Below are 8,071 nucleotides of genomic sequence, written 5' to 3'. Positions count from 1 at the left end.
TTGACAATGGTAGGACATACATATTGTGGACTATGGAAGGACGTTCTTGTTGTGGACATTGGGAAAAACCTCCTTGTCCTGAACAGTGGGAATGATGTACCTCAGGAAGACATTGGGGAGGAACTCCCTGTGGTGGACAGTGGGAAGGATATCCTGTGGTGGAGAGAGAGGCGGTCATCACTTAGGTGGGCAGTGGTAAGGACTTCTCTGTGGAGGATAGTAGAGAGGACCTCTCTATGGTGAACATTGGGAAGAAGGTCCCTGTGGTGGAGAGTGGGAATGACATTTATGTTGTGGAATGTGGGGAGGACGTACTATGTTTTTGGACATTGGGAAGGACCTCTGTGTGTTTTACAGTGGCAAGCATGTGCCCTCTGGTGGATAGTGGGAGGACCACCATGTAGTGGACAGTGGGAAGCACGTCCCTGTTGTGGACAGAGGAAATGACATCATTGAGGTGGACATCAGAAAGTACGTTCTTGTTGTGGACAGCAGGGTGTACCACTCTGTGATGGACAGTTCGAAGGACATGCCTCTTGTGTCCAGTGTGGTGGACATTACTGTGGTGGACAGTGGTAAGGACATCCCTGTGGTGGACAGTAGAGAGGACTTCCCTGTAGTGGACAATGGAAGGAGGGTCCCTGGGGTAGAGAGTGAAAAGGACATTCCTGTTGTGGACATTGCAGAAGATATCCCTGTGATGCACAGTGGAAAGTAGTCCTCTCTGGACAGTAGAGAGGACTTCCCTGTGGTGGGCAGTGGGAAAAAAGTCCCTGTGGTGGACATTGGAAGGACATATATGGTGTGGACTGTGTAAAGGACGTCCCAGTTGTGGAAATTGGGAAATACCTTTTGGAGGACAGTGGGAAGGATCACCTTCTGTGGACAGTGGGGAGGATGTTGCTGTGGTGGAAAGTGGGAAGGACATCTCTGTTATGGTTTGAGGGGAGGATATCACTGAGGTGGACAGTGTAAAGGACGTCCCTGTGGTGGACAGCAGGGAGGACCTTTCTGTTTTGAATTGTGGAAAGGACATCCATATGGTGGACAGTGGAAAGGAAATCCATGTGATGGATAATAGCGAGGACCTCTCTGTGGTGAACAGTGGGAAGAAGGTCTTTGTCGTGGAGAGTGGGAAGGACATTTATGTTGTGGATTGAAGGAAGGACTTACGTGTTGTAGATATTGTGAAGGATCTCTGTGTTTTCTACAGTGGCAAGCATGTCCCTCTGGTGGATAGTGTAGAGGACTACCATGTGGTGGAGAGTGAGAAGGACATCCCTGTGGTAGTCAGAGGAAAGGACATAATTGAGATAGACATTAGAAAGTACGTAACTGTTGTATACAGCAGGGTGTACCTTTCTGTGTTGGACATTCAGAAGGGCATGACTGTTGTGGACAGTGTGGTGGACATCCCTGTGTTGAATAGTGGAAATGACATCCCTGTGGTTGACAGTATAGAGGACTTCCCTGTTGTGGACAGTGGAAGGAGGTCCCTGTGGTGTAGAGTGAAAAGGACATGCCTGTTGAGGATAGTGTGGAAGACATTCCTGTGGTGGACAGTAGAGAACACTTCCTTCTGGTGGACAGTGGGTAGGAGGTCCCTGTGATGGACATTGGAAGGACATGTATGTTGTGGACTGTGGGAAGAACATCCCTGTTGTGGACATTGGGAAAAACCTTCTTGTGGTGGACACTGGGAAGGATGACCCTTGGTTGAACAGTGCGGAGGACGTCCCTGTGGTGGATATTGGGAAAAGCCTTCTTGTGGTGGACACTGGGAAGGATGACCCTCGGGTGGACAGTGGGGAGGATGTCCCTATGGTGGACAGTGGGAAGGACATCCCTGTCATGGTCTGAAAAGAGGATATCACTGAGGTGGACAGATGGAAGGACTTCCCTGTGGTGGACAGCAGGTAGAACCTTTCTGTTTTGAATTGTGGGAACGACTTCCCTGTTGTACACAGTGGGAAAGACATCCCGGTGGTGGACAGTTGGGAGGATTTCACTGTGATGGACAGTGGGGAGGATGTTACTCTGGTGCACTGGAGAATGTTCCTGTGGTGCATAGTCGGAAGGATGTCCATATGATGGAGAGTGCCAAGGACATCTCTTTGGTGGACAGTGGTTAGGACATCCCTGTTTTGCACAGGAGAATATGCATGTGGTTTACTGTGGGAAGGACCTCACTGTGGTGGACAATGAAGAGGACTTCCCTGTGGTGGACCATTGAAATGAAGTCCTTATTGTTGACAGTGGGAAGGAAGTCCCTTTGGAGGACAGTGGGGAGAACATCACTGTGGTGGACAGGCAGAAGAATGTCCCTGTGGTGGATAGAGGGGAGGACCTCCCTGAGGTGGACAGTGCGTAGAATGTCCCTGTGGTTTACTGTGTGGAGGATATTTGTGTGGTGGATGGCAGTGAGAACTTTCCTGTAGTATTGAGGACCACCATGTTGTTGCCAGTGGTAAGGATGTCATTGTGGTACACAGGAAGATGTCCCTGTGGTGGACAATGTGAAGGACATCTGTTTGGTGAACAGTGGAAAGAACATCCCTGTGGTGGAGAGTTGAGAGGACCTAACTGTGGTGGACATTGGGGAGAACATTTCTGTTGTGGACAGTGGGATGGACATCTCTGTGGCCTAATGTGGGGAGGACATTCTTTTGGTGGACAGTGGAAAGCACATCCCTGCGGTGGACAGTAAAGAGGACTTCCCTGTGGTGGACTGTTGGAAGGAGGTCCCTGTTGTGGACATTGGAAGGACATATATGGTGTGGAATGGGTAAAGAATGTCCCTGTTGTGAAAATTGGGAAGACCTTTTGGAGGACAGTGGGAAGGATGACCCTCTTGTGGACAGAGGGGAGGATGTCCCTATAATGGAAATTGGGGAGGATATCCCCGTTATGTTTTGAGGGCAGGATATCACTGAGTTGGACAGAGGGAAGGACGTCCCTGTAGTGGACAGGAGGGAGGAACTTTCTGTTTTGAATTGTGGAAAGGACATTCATATTGTAGACAGTGGGGAGGACATCCCTGTTGTGGACTATGGAAAGGACATTCCTGTGGTGGATATTAAAGAGGACCTCTCTGTGGTGAACAGTGGGAAGAAGGTCCCTGTCGTGAAGAGTGGGAAGGACATTTATGTTGTGGATTGTGGGAAGGACGTACATGTTGTGTACATAGGGAAGGACCTCCATGTGTTCTACAGTGGCAAGCATGTCCCTCTGGTGGACAGTGGGGAGGACCACCATGTGGTGGACAGTGGGAAAATATTCCTGTGGTGGACAGAGGGAAGGACATCATTGAGGTGGACATTAGTAAGTATGTTCCTGTTGTGGACACCAGGGTGTACCTTTCTGTGGTGGACAATGGGAAGGACATCCCTGTGGTGGACATTGCGGTGGACATGCCTGTGGTGGAAAGTGGAAAGAACATCCATGTGGTGGACATTAGAAAGGACTTCAATGTTGTGGACAGTGGAAAGGAGGTCCCTGTGGTGGAGAGTGAAAAGGACATGCCTGTTGTGAACAGTACAGAGGACATTCCTGTGGTGCACAGTGGAAAGGATATCCCTGTGGTGGACATTGGAAAGGACTTCCCTATGGTGGACAGTGGGAAGTAGGTCCCTGTGCTGGATAATGTAAGGACATATATGTTGTGGACTGTGGGAAGGATGTCCCTGTTTTGGACATTGGAAAAAAACATTTTTTGGTCGACTGTGAGAAGGATGACCCTCGGGTGGACAGTGGGGAGGATGTCCCTGTGTTGGACAGTGGGAAGGACATCTCTGTCATGGTCTGAGGGAAGGAGATCACTGAACTGGACAGAGGGAAGGAGTTCCCTGTGGTGGACAGCATGGAGGACCTTTCTGTTTTGAATTGTGGGAAGGACATCCCTTTTGTAGACAGTGAGGAGGACCTCCATGTGGTGAACTGTGGGTAGGATGTCCCTGTGGTTTACACTGCAGAGGCTATTCGTGTGGTGGATGGCATTGAGGACTTCTCTGTAGTGCATATTATTGAGGACAACTATTTCATGGACAGTGGTAAGGATGTCCTTGTAGTACACAGGAGGATGTCACTCTTGTGGACAGTGGGAAAGACAACAGTTTGGTCGACCATGAAAAAGACATCCCTGTGGTGGAGAGTTGGGAGGACCTCACTGTTGTGGACAATGTGGAGAACATTTCTGTTGTGGACAGTGGGATGGACTTCTCTGTAGTGGCATGTGGAAAGGTTATCCTTTTGGTGGACAGTGGGGTGAATATTTCTGTGGTGGAAAGTGGGAAGAATGTCCCGGTGGTGGACAGCAGGGAGCACATTTCTCTGGTCAACAGTGGGAAGGACATCACTGTTGTGGACAGTGGAAAGAATTTTTCTGTGGTGCACAGTTGTGAGGACGTCCATTTTGTGCATAGCAGTATGTCCCTGTGGTGAAAAATGAGGAGGATGTTTCTTTGGTGGACAGTGGGAAAGACCTCAATGTGGTGGACTGTGGGGAGGTCCACTCTGTAGTGAACATTGGTGAGGATGTCCCTGTGGTAGATATTGGAAAGGATGTTTCTGTGGTGTACATTGGTCAGGATGTCCTCGTTATGCACAGGAGGATGTCTCTGTGGTGAAGAGTGGGAAGGGCATCACTGTGCTGGACATTGGTGAAGATGACCCTGTAGTGGACAGTTTTATGGATGTCCTTGTGGTACACAAGAGGACATCCCTGTGGTGGACTATGGGGAGGAACTCCTTCTGGTGGACAGTGAAAAGGTCATTCTTGTTATGATCTGAGGAGAGGATATCACTGAAGTGGACAGTGGGAATGATGTCCCTCTGGTGGACAGTGGGGGAACCTTTCTGGTGTGAATAGTGAGAAGGACATCCCTGTTGTAGACAGTGGGGAGGACATCCCAGTGGTGGACAGTGGGGAGGATTTCACTGTGATGGACAGTGGGGAGGATGTTACTGTGGTGCACTGAAGAATGTCCCTGTGATGCATAGTTGGAAAGATGTCCATATGGTGGAGAGTGCAGAGGACATCCCTGTTTTGCACAGGAGGATATCCCTCTGATGAACAGTGGGGAGGATGTTCCTGTTGTTTACAGTGGGAAGGACATCACTGTGTTTGATAGTTGGGAGGACATCTGTGTTGTGCACAGAGGAAAGGATGTTCCTGTGGTGAACAGTGGGAAGGATTTCCCTACCGTGGACATTGGTGAGGATGACACTGTGGTAAATAGTGGTAAGGACGTTCCTGTGGTGGACTGTGGAAAGGACATTTCTTTGGTTTACAGTGGGAAAGACATCCATGTTACGGACAGTGGGGAGGACTTCCCTGTGGTGGACAGTACAAAAGATGTCCCAGTGGTGGACACTGGTAAAAACGACCCTGTGTTGGACTGTGCAGAAAACATCCCTCTGGTGGACAATGCGGTGGACATCCCTTTGGTTGACACTGGGGAGGATGTCCCTATGATAGACAGTTGGAAGTACTTATTTCTGGTTGACAGTGGTAAGGACGACCCTGTGGTGAATAGTTGGAAGGACGTCCCTGTTATGGACAGTGGGGATGACATCTTGTGTTGGACATTGGTGAGGATGTTTCTCTGGTGTAAAGGAGAACGTCTTTTTGGTGGACATTGGGAATTATGTCCCTGTCGTGGAGAGTTTGGAGAACATCTCTGGGGTAGATAGTGGTTAGGACATCCATGGTGTGCACAGGAGAATGTTCCTGTGGTGCACAAGGGTGAGGACATTGCTGTTGTGCACAGGAGGATGTTTTGTGGTGCACAGTGGGGAGGATGACCTTGTGATGAACAGTGAGTAGTACATCCCTGTGGTGGACAGCTGGGAAGAAATCTCTGTTCTGGACAGTGGGAAGAACCTCCCTGTGGTGGACAGTGGGAAGGACGTCCTTGTTGTGCACAGTGGAAATGACTTCTATTTGGTGGACAGTGGGGAATACGTTCCTTTAGTGGACAGTGGGGAGGACGTCCTGTGTTGGACAGTGGTGAGGACTTTTCTCTGGTGCAAAGGAGAACACCCTTTGGTGGCCATTGGGAATGATGTCCCTGCTGTGGAGTGTGCGGAGGACATCTCTGGGGTAGATAGTGGTGAGGACATCCATGGTGTGCACAGGAGGATGTTCCTGTAGTGCACAAGGGTGAGGGCATCCCTGTTGTGCACAGGAGGATGTCTTGTGGTGCACAGTGTGGAGGATGTCCTTGTGGTAAACTGTGAGAAATACGTCCCTGTGGTGGACAGCTGGAAGGAAATCTCAGTGCTGGACAGTGGGAAGTACCTCCCTGTGGTGGAGAGTACTTAGGACATCCATGTTGTGGAAAATGTGGAGGACATCCCTGTTTTGGACAGTGGGGAGGACGTTACTGTTGTGGACAGTGGGAAGGATGCCGTTGTGGTGGACAGCAAGGAGGACCTCTCCATGGTTCACAGTGGGAAAGATGTCCCTATGATGGACAGTGATGAGGATGTGTCTGTTGTAGACATTTGATTGGATGTTTTTATGTTGGACAGTGGAGAGGACCTTCCTGTGGTGGACAGTGTGGTGGACATGCCTGTGGTGGACAGTGGAGGGGACCTTCCTGTGGTGGACAGCAGGGAGGACCTCACTTTGGTGGACAGTGGAAAGGACATAGCTGCAGTGGACAATGCAAAGTATGTCCCTGTGGTGCACAGGAGGATGTCCTTGTGGTGGAAAATGGGGAAGATGTTTCTGTTTTGGACAACTGAGAGGACATTACTGTGGTGGATAGTGTGAAGGACATCCTTGTGGTAGACAGTAGTAAAGATGTCCCTGTTATAGACAGTGATGAAGATGTTTCTGTGGAAAGGACGTCCCTCTTGTGGACAGTGGTGAGGACCTCCATGTCGTGGATATTAGAAAGGATGTCCCTGTGGTGAAAAGTGTAAAGTGTGTTTCTTGGTGGACAGTAGAGCGGGCATCCTCATGGTGGAAAGTGGAAAGGACATCACAGTGGAGGCCAGTGGTGAGGACGTTTCTGTGGTGGACAGTGGTGAGAAAGTTTCTCTGGTGCAAAGGAAAAGATCCCTTTGGTGGACAGTGGAATGTACATCTCTGTGGTAGACAGTAGAGAGCAAGACACTGTGGTGGACAGTGGGAAGTACATTTATGTTGTGAACAGTGGGAAGGTAGTCCCTGTTGTGGATATTGGGAATGACCTCTTGTGGTGAACAGTGGGAAGGATATCACTCTGTTGGACAGTGGGGAGGACATCCCTGTGGTGGACAGGGGGAAGGACATTCCTGTGGTAAACAGTGAAGAGGACTTTTCTGTGTTGGATATTTGGGATGACCTCCCTGTGGTGAATAGTGTGAAAGACGTTTCTTTGGTGGACAGTTGGGAGGATGATCCTGTCGTGGAGAGTGCAGAGGACATCTCTGGGGTGGAGAGTATTTCTGACATCCCTGGTGTGCAAAGGAGGATGTCTCTGTGGTGCACAGTGGTGAGGATATCTCTGTTGTGCACAAGAAATGTCCCTGTTGTGCAAAGTGTATAGGATATCCAAGTGGAGAACAGTGAAAAGATGTCCCTGTGGTGGACAATTTGGAGGATGTGCCTTGGTGGACAGTGAAAAGGATGTCCCTTTGGTGGGCAACCGGGAGGACTTCTCTATGGTGAAGTGTATGAAGGATGCCCTTGTGGTGGTCAGCGGGGAGGACCACACTCTTGTGACTGTGGGGTAGGACATCCATGTGGTGGACAGTGGACAGGACGTCCATGTGGTGGACAGTGGGGAAGATGTCCGTGTTGTGTACAGTGGGAACGATGTCGCTTTGGTGGACAGTGGGAAGGACATACCTGAGGTGGACTTAGGGAGATGAACTCCTTGGGGTGGACAGTTGAGAGCATGTCCCTGTGGTGGACAATGGGTAGGACATTTCTGTGGTGGACATTTTTGGATAGACAGCCTTGTGAAGGACAGTGGGGACTATGTCTCTGTTGTTTACAGTGGGATGGATGTTTCTGTTGTGGACAGTTGGAAACATATTTGTGTGATGGACTGGTAGGAAGACGTCCTTGTAAACAGTGGGA

This window comes from Arvicanthis niloticus, unplaced genomic scaffold (assembly GCF_011762505.2).
Source record: "Arvicanthis niloticus isolate mArvNil1 unplaced genomic scaffold, mArvNil1.pat.X S33, whole genome shotgun sequence".
NCBI lineage: Eukaryota > Metazoa > Chordata > Mammalia > Rodentia > Muridae > Arvicanthis > Arvicanthis niloticus.
The sequence above is the reverse complement of the archived record's forward strand: the minus strand, read 5'-3'. Positions refer to the sequence as shown.